The sequence below is a fragment of the Hordeum vulgare genome, chromosome 3H (genome assembly GCF_904849725.1).
Source record: "Hordeum vulgare subsp. vulgare chromosome 3H, MorexV3_pseudomolecules_assembly, whole genome shotgun sequence".
In the NCBI taxonomy this organism is placed as follows: Eukaryota; Viridiplantae; Streptophyta; class Magnoliopsida; order Poales; family Poaceae; genus Hordeum; species Hordeum vulgare.
In genome coordinates this window covers 397,686,387-397,701,456 of record NC_058520.1, presented here as the reverse complement: position 1 = coordinate 397,701,456, position 15,070 = coordinate 397,686,387, and the positions used below count along the sequence as shown (strand labels likewise).

Genomic DNA, 15,070 nt, shown 5'->3' with positions numbered 1-15,070 from the left:
TTTATGGATACAACAACTTATAGCTTTATTCCTTATGTTTTCCTTAAATGTCTATTCTTACAAAGATTTCTTCCAAAGATCCTTATACTATACTTTATTTAATAGTATATTAATATAATTCTGACACTCTCCTATTGTTTCCTATTCAAAAAGATCCTTTGCTTGCACCATTTCGGTCCTACTTGAATCAAGATCAATAGTGTTGTACAGTAAATAGACTGAGTGGTGACATGTCGCGTTACGACAAAGAGATTAATAATGTACTGTAAATGTATTAATTGACATCAGTACAACTGAACTTGGATCAAAATATAGTGTAGGAGTTTTCCAAGGAATTACATGCCTTCATATCAAATCACAAACAGCTGCACTATTTTGTATAACAAATAAAACAAAATACTGCACCTTAAAGGAAACTCAAAAAAAGGAGAATATCAACATGCATGAGAAGTGTCTCGTAACATCTTGAGCACCGATCTTTGCTTAACCTCATTCCTTGAAGTAGTTTTGCCCTCAAATGTGAATAAGACAGTGCAGTTATTTTTGGGTTCTTTCTTAGGACTCCATCACTGCTCTTGTCCATTGCTGATGTACAAAACGCAAAGAGCAAAACATGATGTGGGTCTGCTAACCTAGACATTGGACGCCATGGTATGTCAAGTACCACTTGCGTCACCCTCTGTATGGTACTCAAGCTAATATTCCTCTGAATATCATGAAAAAATAAAATAAAAATCGTGATTTAAAGTCTTTTTGCATAAGAGTGAAAATACAGTGCCTATTCCTAGAAAGAGATGAAATCATTACAAAGTTAGTACAAAGTTGAGTCACTTAATTTGGGACACATGGAGTATGTGATTTGTTTTTTTAACAATTGTTAGCTCTTATGGAGCAACAAAATTACTGGAGTGAAGTTTTTTGTCATGCTTGACTATTATTAGACTATCATATATATATAGAGGATGGCCTATAGTAGGAAATAATCTGCGTGCAGAAAAATACATGGTATTTAAGCTAACTTTCAGTAAACTTGGTGAATGATATATTTGTCTAAGATGGTGCTTTTTACATGTACATACGTAACCGACCGTTGGAAAGTAGGAAGTTTCATTTTTCTCAAACGACACACATATTAGGTGTTGCCTGATTCTCCCCATAGTACTATTTCTTAGGCTCACTACAGAGTACTAATTAACATCAACACTAAAATGTGGGAAGTAGATTAGAATGACAGGAGCCCATCAAATGCTTTATTAAATTACTATAAGATTTGTAGCATGCTTGTATCCAATTCAACTGCACCATGGAACACATCAAGCAATTTATCCATGGAGAAGGGAGATAATCCTGCAAGACCATCAGTTGTATTTTTATAATGTGAAGACACAATAAAATAACAAAGAAGTAGCGCTCACCACTCAGACCTTTTAGTACTTTAAATTTAGAGTAAGCTAATAAAGAAATGGAACATCTAATACTTGGCACTGCCTAAACATGAGCACTATATCTTTATTAATGAACCTAAAAATATTTATTCGATATTTTGATTCAGTATTTACAAAACTGGAAAAAGAATTTAAAATGCTTTGTGCATTTTATAATTATCCTCAGCAGAATTTATGCAAATCTTTGTAAAATGCACTCCCACAAATACTGGCAGTTGCTTATGTAACCTAAAAGGGTGTTTTAATGGGTTGGACATTTGCACAATTAAAAACAGCTCCATAAATCGGCAATGGTGGCCTGGCAAAGAGCCACTTAGGTTGTCTTGATCATTTAAAATCTATATCAGAAATCCGACTTGCTCAAGCCTTGTGGACAATATGGCTTCCCCTTCTCAGGAATATTAACTGATCATAATGAACTAAAGATTGCCTACCTAAAAAATATGATATCCGAGCCAATAAGGTTCTCCTCATAGCTTAACATCCATATCTAAAATTTGTACTTTCTCGATTATGATGGAAAACATGTGTGTGCCTATTCTGAAGTACCAACTAATCATATGAATCAATGATAACATACCTAACAGGACAGGCATAAAACGCATATTGGCTTGATATTTCGGACGTCCCTCATATTGGCATATGATATTTCGGCCATTCCGATTGCGTGAACACATAGAGTGCTGCATCTCAAAGTTGACGTCCCCATTCGTCTATGGAACTTAACTCCTAGAAAAAGGCACACAAAATTGTAAGCATATACAGATTTTTCTCAGCTCTATCCAACGTCAATAAAGACTTAAGGGCAGCTTGCATGAACCACATTTGACTGAACCACACATAATAGAGCATCTTCATCCAACGGAGGGCATCGAATAAATTACCTCTAGATAATTGGTAGAGGCGGATGCCATGACCGTGAAGTGGACTCCTAGGGTGAGGTCGTTGGCATTATGTCGTCCAACCCTGATATGCCACAAAACAAATATTTAGCAACAACAGTAAGGAAACGGAGCACCGTTTTGCGAGAGCACTGCTTACAACATGCATGTCTGTACATAGCCTATGTGTTCACAGCCTACCAGCAAGCAATATTTTTGCATCATCTTGCAGATTTGTCAACAGAGATAGTAAACTGTAGTACACTAGACAACATAAAGCAATGCATTGGGTATTTTTCATCACCGATAGTCCACACAACTATACTACACTATAGTAACCTAAATAGAAGTTGAGCCCATGAACCATTTCATTAAAACTAACTAAACCACCAATTATTAAAAAAAAAATGGGTTATCCTCTGCCAAATTCAATCGAGTCGACCACTCTCTACTTTTAGTCCTAACAGAAACACCTGTTAACAAATTAACTAAACCACCATGATTCAAAAAAAACAAAACAATCCAAATCACCATTGCAAAGCCAAAGGATAGTAGTATTGACACAGTTCCTTGCCAAACTCAAATTCGTGTATGTGGAAGAGGAGATTCTGCCCACTAACATGCCCATACAATGGCACTCCACCTAGCACATCCGCCAATTCATCCCACCCAAGTTCCATGAGAGAACTTCAGTGCAGAAAATTACCTTGCTGATTAGCCACTTAGAACATGGCCGAATTTTCTACAGGGAGCGTGATCTTCTCCTCGACGGCCTCAAGTGTGGAGGGGTACAACAGGGCACATCAGAACACCATTGTTGTCACCTATAGGCACCGCTGCAAAAGAGGATAGCGTTGTGTGTCGCAGTAACTGCGAACATGACATTCTGAGAGGAGGAACGGGAGATGGGGGCAGATCGACGAACGGGACACAGTCCGCCTCACCCCGGTTCCCTCGATCGGCCGCGTCGCCACACACCACCAGAAGCATCTGCGGTCGTGTGCAGGTCAAAGAGAAGAGACCAAGGAGAGTGATGGTTCATGGTGGCGGTGGAGCCGATGGGATGTGATAGAGGCTGGATGCGATGGACAGCAGCGGCGGATGGGAAAGGGAACAATGGCGGGAGCAGGGCAGCGGCGCGATCCAAGGCACGCGATGTGTGGGGATGGTGGGCTTGGTGAGGTTAGGGATAGATGAGAACAAACGTGATGAAAAGGATCGTGGGCCTGTACAGTTTTTTTATCGAATTAAAATTAGATGCGTTAATCTCCACCGTAATTACTCGGTCCCACGAGATGAAGGGTTTATAATTTCTAATTAACATGGTAATTTCTAGGGAGTCTCTAATTATTATAAATATAGATGTGAAAGCTCAAAAGGAAAACTAGTGGGTGTGCATCCAACTTGCTTGCTCACGAAGACCTAGGTCAATTTTGAGGAAGCCCATCATTGAAATATACAAGCCAAGTTATATAATGAAGATTTCCACTAGCATATGATAGTGACAAAGCAAGAAGCTCTCAATCATGAAGAACATGGTGCTATTATGAAGCACAAGTGTGGAAAAAGATAGTAGCATTGTCCCTTCTCTCTTTTTCTCTCTTTTATTTTTTTTGTTTTTTTTGTTTGGGCTCCTGGTCTCTTTTTTTTTCTTTTTTTATGGGCTCTTTGGTCTCTTTTTTTTATTTCCTCACATGGGACAATGCTCTAATAATGATGATCACCACACTTTTATTTACTCACAGCTCAAAGCTTAGAACGATGATGACTCTATAGGAAATGCCTCCGGCAGTGTACCGGGATGTGCAACGATCTAGCTTGGCGTATGACGTTGAAACATCTCGCTAGCTATCTTACGATCATGCAATGGCAATATGAGAGTGACGGCACAAGTCATGAGATGGAACGGTGGGAGTTGCATGTCAATATATCTTGGAATGGCTATGAAAATGCCATAGTAGGTCAGTATGGTGGCTGTTTTGAGGAAGGCATATGGTGGGTTTGTGTACCGGCGAAAGTCGCGCGGCACTAGAGAGGCTAGCAAAGGTGGAAGGTGAAAGTGCATCTATACCATGGACTCACATTAGTCATGAAGAACTCACATACTTGTTGCGAAAGTTTTTATTAGTAATCGAAACAAAGTGCTAAACGCATACTCCTAGGGGAAGGGTTGGTAGGTGTTAACCATCCCCCGATCCCGATCTCAACACAAGTATTTCTAAATTCACAACACCCTACTATCATAGCTCTTAATATTACCAAATCCACGTCTCAAAACTAATTGAGAGGAATCAAGACTTCTCTTTCTACTCAATGCACATGAAGATGGAGGTTTTTGTATCCTCTTTGGGTACCTATCACCTTTGGAACTACTTTCATAGCATAAGCCAACTACCAAGTCACGCACCACCATGCTCTAAAAGATAAAAGTGAAGCACATAGAGCAAAATTATCTAGCTCAAAAGATATAAGTGAAGCACTATGAGCATTCTAGCAAAATCACGATGAGTGCATGTCTCTCTCTCAAAAAGGTGTGCAGCAAGGATGATTGTGACACAACAAAAAAAAAGTATCCTATGATACAAGACGCTCCAAGCAAAACACATATCATGTGGTGAATAAAAATATAGCTCCAAGTAATGTTACCGATGGATTGAAGACGAAAGAGGGGATGCCTTCCCGGGGCATCCCCAAGCTTAGGCTTTTTGGTGTCCTTGAATTTGGTTTGGGGTGCCTTGGCATCCCCAAGCTTGAGCTCTTTCCACTCCTTCTCTCTTTGTCCATGAGAACATCACCCAAAACTTGAAAACTTCACAACACAAAACTTAAATAGAAACTCGTGATAACATTAGCACAAGAAAACAAACTACCACCTCTTTTGGTACTATAGCAAACTTGAATTATATCTATATTTGTCTTGGGCTACTGTATTCTCATTTTTCCATGGCTAGTACCCCCCCCGATACTAACCATAGTTTCATCAAAACAAGCAACCAACTCAACAAAAACAGAATCTGTCAAAAACAGACCAGTCTGTAGCAATATGTATACTTCGTATACTTCTGGTACCTCAAACATTCTGAAAAATTACGACTGCCTGGGACAAAGGTATATCAACCAGCAGCAAAAATAATCAACTTAAAAGCTCTTTCTGAATAAAAATGAAATATAATCTCGTGAGCGAAAAGTTTCTGTCTTTTTCCAGCAAGATCAAACAACCATCACCAAGACTAGTCATAAAGGTTTTGCTTGGATCAAACACAAAAAGAAACACAAAAAACACAATCATAACAGAATTATGATGGTGTTGACGCAACAAAACAGAAAGAAAAAGAAATAAATTCATTGGGTTGCCTCCCAACAAGCGCTATTGTTTAACGCCCTTAGTTAGGCATAAGGATTTCAATGATACTCACATAAAAGACAAGAATTGAAGCACAATGAGAGCATCATAAAGCATGTGAAAATTACATCTAAGTCTAACATACTTTCTATGCATAGGCATTTTATAGGAGAACAAATTGGCAAGACAACCAATAGTTACCAAATGCAAGGAAGAAGAAAGAGACAATAGCAATCTCAACATAACGAGGGGTAATTTGGTAACATGAAAGTTTCTACCACAATATTTTCCTCTCTCATAGCAATTACATGTGGGATCATATTCGAATTCAACAATGTAACTATCACATAGGATATTCTTTTCATGATCCACATGCATGCAAAGTTGACGCTCTTCAGAAATAGTGGGATTACCATCAACTAAAGTCATGACTTCTTCGAACCCACTTTCAATATTATTGCAAATATCATATTCATCATGAGGTTTAAACAAATTTTCAAGATCATAAGAAAGATCATCACCCCAATCATGATTATTGCAATAAGTAGTGGTCATAGCAAAACTAGCATCCCCAAGCTTAGGGTTTTGCATATTTTTAGCATGATTGTCACTAATAGAATTTATAGTGAAACCATTGCAATCATGCTTTTCATCCAAGGAGCCCTCGTGAATCACTTCATAAATTTCTTCCTCACAATTTTCAGATTCACGCATCTCATGCAAAACTCCATATATATAGTCAAGTGCACTCAACTCACTAGCAATTGGATGAACATAATTGGATCTCTTAAAGAGATTAGCAAGTGGATGAGGATCCATATCAATAGATTTTCAGCAAGCGAAGATGCAAGCATATTGGAGGCACATGGCAACACAAGCAAACAGAAAGCAAGCGAAAGAAAGGGCGAACAAAAAAGGCAAACGAAAAAGGCAAATATATTTGTAAATTTTTGTTTTTCAGAAGTGGGGGAGAGGAAAATGAGAGGCAGCTGGCAAACAAAGTAAATGCAAGAAATGAGTTTGCGACACCTACTTGGATGAGTTCTTGACTTGATCCTCCCCGGCAACGGTGCCTGAAATCCTTCTGCTACGGCAACAAAAGTCCTTCCCTGGCAGTGGTGCCAGAGATCCTTCTGTCGTCTCTTGAGCTTGCGTTGGTTTTTCCCTTAAAGAGGAAAGGGTGATGCAGCACAAGAGCAGTAAGTATTTCCCTCAGTTTGAGAACCAAGGTAGCAATCCAGTAGGAGAATCTCGTCAAGTCCAGAGTACCTGCACAAACACAAAGAGCTTGCACCCAACGCTATAAAGGGGTTGTCAATCCCTTCAAGATTGTTTGCAAAGTGAGATCTGAAGGCGGAAAGTGCAACAAAAAAAGAGTAAGGCTGAAAATATGGTGTGGAGTAGACCCGGAGGCCATAGTGTTCACTAGAGGCTTCTCTCAAAATAGCAAATATCATGATGGGTGAACAAATTACTGTTGAGCAATTGATAGAACCGCGCAAAGTCATGACGATATCTAAGGCAATGATCATACATATAGGCATCACGCCCGAGAAAAGTAGACCGATACTTTCGGCATCTACTACTATTACTCCACACATCGACCGCTATCCAGCATGCATCTAGTGTATTGAGTTCAAGACTTATAGAGTAACGCCTTAAGCAAGATGACATGATGTAGAGGGATAATCTCAAACCAATGATGAAAACCCCATCTTTTTACCCTTGATGGAAACAACATGATGCGTGCCTCGCTACCTCTTCTGTCACTGGGTGAGGTCACCGCACTGTATGAACCCAAAACCAAGCACTTCTCCCATTGCAAGAATCGTAGATCTAGTTGGCCAAACAAAACCCACAACTCGAAGAGAATTACAAGGATATGAAATCATGCGTAAGAGAGATCAGAAGAAACTCAAATAAGATTCATAGATAATCTGATCATAAATCCACAATTCATCGGATCTCGACAAACACACCGCAAAAGAAGATTGCATCGGATAGATCTCCATGAAGATCATGGAGAACTTTATATTGAAGATCCAAGAGAGAGAAGAAGCCATCTAGTTACTAGTTATGGACTCGTAGGTCTATGGTGAACTACTCACGCATCATCGGAGAGGTCATGGTGTTGATGAAGAAGCCCTCCATATCCAAATCCCCCTCCGGAAGGCACCAGAATGTGCACCAGATGGGATCTTGCGGAGAAAGAAGCTTGCGGCAGTGGAAAAGTACTTTCAATGATCTCCTGATTTTTTATGGGATTTTAGGGAATATATAGGCGCAAAACCTAGGGCAGAGATGGCCAAGGGAGCCCACAAGCCAGGGAGGCACGGGCCCCCCTGGTCGCGGCTAGGGGGCTTGTGGGGTCCGTGCAGGCCCCCTGCCCTGATTCTCCGGCTTCCCGATCTTTTTTGTGTTTCGAAAAAAATCTTTTTGGCAGTTTCATTCCATTTGGACTCCGTTCAAAATCCTCCTTTGAAAGGGGTCGAAAACATGGAAAAAACAGGGACTGGCACTTGGCACTGAGTTAATAAGTTAGTACCAAAAAATGTATATAAGGCATGCAAAACATCCAAAGTTTGACAAGATAATAGCATGAAACCATCAAAAATTATAGATACGTTGGAGACGTATCACCGGCTAGGAAGCTCCTACCAGCTAGGGGCGAGTTGGTCAACTCCTCTTGGCCGGCTAGGAATCACATGCCGGCTACGGGTGAGACGGCTACCTCCTTCTGGCCGTCTGGGAGGCATCGACCGGCTTGTGGAGACAACCGTTCCTAGGCTAGCTAGCGAGGCTGCTGGCCGGCCAGGGAGCTCAAGTCACATCAGATCGTAGGTCATGACGAGACCCTACGATTAAAGGTAAATACGCATCAGCACGGGTACAGGATTGGAGCGCACAGCAGGTACAGTGTCAGCGGCCATACCGCTGACCTACTCTGGCTCCGATCCGTCAACCCCGCATAGTATGAGCCCGTCGAACACCCACTCCATTACCACACTCGGTGTGGGAACAGTGGAGACGGCCGTACTGGCAGCCCATGACGAATCTCACAAGACGACACCGGACGTAATACACGTGTCCTACGTCGGCCTTACGCGAGAGCACCATTGGCTGGCCGGCGGGTCCCATAGCCAAATGGGACCTAGCAGCCGGTGGGCCCCTCCAGCGACAAGACAAGACCACTTTGGACCCCCTGGCCAGTCGGCGAGGCTGCCAGCCGGGTCCCTCCTTTGTACTTTTATCCTTATTGTAGGTCGGTGGGTTCGTCTATAAACCCCCCCGATCCCCCTCCATGCAGAGGGTCGGACAACTGTGCACACACACACACCCATAAAGAGAGGTAGTAGCGAGCCGGCAGCCCCTTCTTCCTCCTCCGTCGAATAGCTCAAGGAGCACATTGTAACCACTCTGGTGCATTATACATTCCGGCAGGACTAGGGGTGTTATCTCTACGGAAAGCCCCGAACCTGGGTACATCGTGCGTCCCTCGCTTGTATCATCCCCGTTCCCGGAGCCCGCCGGTGTCCTTTCGGTCTCCACCTCATATCTTTAGCCTACCCATGGCTTATGTCGTGAGTAAACACCGATAGTAGGCTTGCTGGACGGTGATGGTATTGGATGAGATTGATCATGTAATTGAGTTATTTTGATAGGGCTCGGTTTCTAGTATCCACTATGTTCTGAGATTCATGTTCCTATGACTTTGCTATGCTTAATGCTTGTCAGTTGGGCCCGAATGCCATGATTTCAGATCTGAACCTATTAGGTTTTCTCTGAATATGAAAGTGTTTAGATCCTATCTTGCAAGTTGTATGCACCTATTACGTGTTATGATCCGCATTTCCCAAGGTGACAATAAGTGGGATTCTTTCCAGTGATTGTCGTAGTTTGAGGAGTTCATGTATTCACCATTTGTTAATGCTTTGTTACGGTTCTCTATTAAAAGGAGGACTAAATATCCCTTAGTTTCCTTATGGACCCTGCTGCCAAGGGAGGGTAGGATAAAAGATGTCATACAAGTTCTTGTCGCAAGCACGTATGATTATATACAGAATACAAGCCTACATTATATTGATGAATTGGAGCTAGTTTTGTGTCGCACTAGTGTGTAATTGTTACATGATTGATGTCATCTAAATCATTATAAATCACCGGTCCACGTGCCTATATTTTACATATACTAAATCTTGCTAAGTTAATATTGTTGCTGCTATTGTCACAACTAATAAAAAAATGTTGTTGTCACTATTATCGTTACTACTACAACTTTTCTGTGATACTAAAATATTTGATGCAGCGAGATGTCCCATGTGTTGTTGAATTGACAACTCAATTTCTAAGGCCGATATATATTCTTTGGCTCCCCTTCTGTGGAATCGATAAATCAGGGTGTTATACTACCCGTGAAGACTGTTGCGATCCCATATACTTGTGGGTTATCAAGACTATTTTCTAGCGCCGTTGCGAGGGAGCATAGCTATATTTATTGTGTTCACTTGAGGATATCCAATTGCTATTCTGAAGAATTTGAAAGATACTCAAACTAGGATCATTATCATATGAGAGGATGTAAGGAACTGCTATCTAGCTCCTCTTTTGATTCAACTATTGTTTTGAATCATCATATAACACCATTGGTTGTTGCTTGTTCCGATATGTTGCATGAATTTGATGGTGCTACTTCTAAAATTAATGATGATACTACTTCTACACTTGATGAAACTGAAACTATGGCACTAAATGAATTACTTGATGCTCGTATCGCTAAAGCTAGAGAACTTGAAAATACTGAAACTGATGAAGATTTTGAATCACCTGTTACACCTCGTTCCCCTAATAGATATGAATTTCATGATGTGATTGAGGGTTATGTTATGGATGATGAGACAGCTAGGGACTTTCTTGCTTGTAATGATAGAGATGATTTGAAGTAACTACTATCCAAACTGAAAGAAAAATCTATGATGGAGAAAATAAAACATGATCCTAAATTTTCTACTTCTCCTACACTTGTTATTTATAAAGATTATAAATTCTCTATAGATCCTATGTTAATCCGTGTAGTGGAATGTAATCCTTTCCATGCCTATGAAACTAAAACTGTTGTTGGTCATCTGACTAAACTAAATGATATTGCCACTTTGTTTACTCATGAGGAAAAATGCGCTACTATTATATCCTTAATTTTTTCCTTTTTTGCTAAAAGGCGAGGCTAAGAAATGGTTCATCACTCTTGCTCCTGGTTGTGTGCGTAGCCCACAGGATATGATATATTACTTCTCAGAAAAATATTTTCCTGCTCAAAAGAAACAAGTTGCTTTAAAATAAATATTTAACTTTGCGCAAATTGAATAAGAGAATCTCCCTCAAGCTTGGGGAGGCTTCTCCAGTTATTAAGAGCTTTGAATCATCATCCTCATAAGAAAAATTAAATACTTGGTATCTTTTATAATGGACTAACCAGTGCTTCTAGGGACTACCTAGATAGTTGTGTTGGTTGTGTTTTGAGGGAACAAACTATTGGACAAGTTGAAGAATTAGAAAATAATATATTACAAAATGCTAATAATTGGACACTTCATGAACCACTGTTGTAACCTATTCAAAAGAAGTGATGTATTATATTCCTCGGTCCAGAAGATATGCAAGAAGCAAAAAGAACTATGAAATAAAAAGGTATTAAAACTGAAGATGTCAAGGATTTACCACCTATCGAAGAAATACATGGACTTGATACCCCGACACAAGTACCATAGGTAAATTCCCTCCATGACTTTAGTGAGAATGATATACCTAATACTAAGACTACTAGTCAGTGCATGGATGAATTTGATAACTACATTGTTAAGCAAGAACATTTCAATAATTATGTCAAAGGTCAATTAAGACGTAATACTATGATGATAGATCGTTTGAGTGACTTGATGTTTAGAATTGCTAATGATGCTAAAGGTCAAGGTAAACTTGCTTTCATGGTTCATACTCAACTAGACAAAGTTGCTAAGTCACAAAATGATTTGCTTGCTGATATAAATGAGAATATAAATGATCATGTTGTTAGAGTAATGACTAGAGGAGGTAGAATGACTCCGAAACCTCTTTATTGTGAAGGTCATCCTAAAAGAATTGAACAAGATTCTTAGAGAATTAATGATAATGCACCTAGTACATCTAATAATAAGAAGAAGAAAAAATAATAGGACCATGAATGCTTCTAGAGAACCTGTTATAGAAAAACCTAGTGAGAATCATAGTGATGTTTCTATTTCTGATGCTCACATAATCTGGTAGTGAGCATTCAACTACTGATAATAAGAATAATAATAATGATGATGTTCACATAGATTCTCAACTAGATAATAATAAAGAACATGATAATGATGTGGAAATAGAATCAGTTGTAGATCTTGATAACCCACATCCTAAAAAAATGTTATGAGAAGACAGACTTTATTGCTAGAAAACATGGTAAGGAAAGAGAGACATGGGTTCAAAAACCCATGTCATTCCCTCGTGAGCCTTCCAAGACTAAGGACGAGGACGAGTTTGAAAGCTTTGCTGAAATTATAAGACATGCCTTTTTGCGCGCTTGCTTCACTAATATTCTGAAACTGCCTCCATATGCTAAGTATTTGAAAGACACTATTACCAACAAAGTAAAAATACATGAAATTGAAATTGCACCATTCTTGCTAATTATTCTTTTGATGGTGCAGTGCCTAAGAAGTTGGGAGATCCTGGTATACTCACAATACCATGCTCCATTAAATAAAGTTATGTTAAAAATACTTTATGTGGTTTAGGAATCACTGTTAGTGTTATGCCTTTGTATATAAAAGACTTGATTTGAATAAGCTTACACCTACTGAGATATCTTTGCAAATGGCTGATAAATCTACTGCTTTACGTATTGGGATTTGTGAGGATGTTCCTATTGTGGTTGCATATGTTACTACCTTGTATTTCTACCAGACTACAATGACTATCTCAAAGTCCTCATGAAGATCCATCACAAGGGTTGGACGAGATTCGTGTGTGCATTCGACAATAGTGCTCCTCCATGTCGAATGCATGCATGACTTTGGTCCACCCCCTAGTGACGGCCTATGAAACACCCCCTTTCCCATATATCCCCATCCCCATCCTCAAACCCACTCTATAGCGTCGCAACCTAAGCCCGCTACACTTCCCGGGGAGCTCGAGGAGCAAATGGAAAAAAGAGGTATATCAAAGCATGTCCACTAGATGACGGCGAGGTGACCGTCTAGGCCACCGGGGAAGCTCAGGATGATGACTAGACGAGGGCTTTAAATAAGAGGGATCGCGCATGTCTATATGTCGTGGCAGCTGGCTATGACATCGAGCTTGTCATCAATGAAGGCTTGATGCAGGCTTTGCCAGAGGTTAAATGGCTCATCCCCATCCCCCTCGGGTTCCACCCTTATGGATCTCCTCCATGTACTCGTCGTTGATCTAATCTGCTTCACTGTCAAGAATTTTTCGTCATCGCCATCGAGGCCCTTTTGTCATTTCTAAAGGATGTGTTGTAGGGCGGTAGCTCGACATCGTGAGCTGCCAAGTCATACCTCATTGACGATGACAATGAAGACAAGGGCACCCTATGTGTCTCTTCCAAGGAGAAATAGGTCATCTACAACTTCGGGGAGGGCACCCTGCAACTCTGCTCTTCCAAAGGGAAGGAGTCAAGCTGCGGCAACATGGAGCGAACGATGCACACCAACAGTCTAGGCCTTCCAAGGGGAATGAGCCTATATGTCAGAACTGAGGAAACCCGTGATTTGTTTTGTCGTGCCTCCTCAAAGGGGTAAAACTTCATATGATCGTGCTTGTAGCTTTTGCCATGCTAGGTTTTAACCATGTCATGCTACTTTTTCAATCATGCAAAATGTAATGTTCAAAAGTGCAATTTGATTTGTTGGAGTACGAATTATTTAGTTCACAATTTGACGAAAGCCTATGTTTGGTTGTCTGTAGTGAGCATATTCCTTTTTTAGCTATTTGGTTTTTTGTAGTGAACATATTTACAGTTTTAATTGCTAGATTTGGTCATTCAATCATACAATTAGTTCCCGTTAAAGCTGGTGTAGTTAACACGCCCATGTTTATTTCAGTTTTCTCATAATGTGATGTTCAATCATACAATTTGGTATTTAAGCACATGGTACGTTCTATCTTCTATGCAATTTCAACAATATCGATATGAATTACTTTTTGGTTGTTATTAAGTCTATTGTAGTGAGCATATGCCTCCTTTAAAGGTTTTTGGTTGTTTGTGGTTAGCATTTTTCCAATTTCAATTGCTATATTTAGTTGTTTATAGTATGCCTTCTTTATTTAGTTATTTGCAATATGCAATAAAATTTGATCAATACGAGTTCAATGGCCATATTTGTTTCATGTTAAGCCTGATGTAGGTAATACGCCCCCTATTTTTTCACCGTGTGATGTTCAATTATACAATTTGATGTTTAAGTACAAGCTATGTTTTATGCAATTCAACAATACCATTATGAAGGACTATATTTGGTTGTTGTTAAGCATGTTGTAGTAAGAATCTCCCTATTTTAATGGTTTTTGAATCCCATGGGTATATTAGTTTCCCATGTTATACTCCCTCCGCCCCAAAATATAAGATGTTAATACATCTAGTATGTTAGTATATTGGATGTAATTAGATCCTATATAGTGGGACAGAGAGAGTAATGTACTACATCATTGGCCAATTGCAATTTAGCTTCTAATATTACTTGTTGCTTGTTGGTACATTATGTCTACTACACAATTTTATTCTTGTAGAATATGTTGGGCCTCCAAGCGCAGAGTTTTGTAGGATAGTAGCAATTTTCTCTCAAGTGGATGACCTAAGGTTTATCAACCCTTGGGAGGTGTACGATGAAGATGGTCTATCTCGAACAACCCTATAATCAAATACAGAAAATCTCTTGTGTCCCCAACACACCCAATACAATGGCAAATTGTATAGGTGCACTAGTTCGGCAAAGAGATGGTGATACAAGTGTAGTATGGATAGTAGACATAGGTTTCTGTGATCTAAAAATATGAAAACAGCAAGGTATCGAGTGTAAAACAGCGAGCACAATGTTGTATAAATTCTTGGTGGTAAGGTCTAGGGTTCATACTTTTACTAGTGCAATCTACCGACAATACTAACAAAATAGAATCATATGATCATCCCTCAACGTGCAACAAAGGATCACTGCAAAGTTCCTATCTAGTAGAGAAAAATAAGATGAAATTGGTGTAGGTAGTAGAACCACCTCAAAGTTATTCTTTCTCATCAATCTTCTGATCTAGTCCTATAAGTCTCACAAACAGCCCTAGAGTTCGTACTAGAATAACACCCATGGTAC

General features: G+C 39.8%; 1 long non-coding RNA gene across 1 annotated transcript; it reads right to left on the bottom strand.

Annotated features, from left to right (window-relative positions):
• Window positions 1-252: 252 nt before the first annotated feature.
• Window positions 253-3,516, bottom strand: LOC123443972. Its single transcript, XR_006630903.1, has 4 exons — window positions 3,033-3,516; window positions 2,330-2,411; window positions 2,026-2,174; window positions 253-1,347 (listed from the first exon to the last, which is right to left on the bottom strand). It is a non-coding gene; the product is annotated as an uncharacterized LOC123443972 (long non-coding RNA).
• Window positions 3,517-15,070: the final 11,554 nt, after the last annotated feature.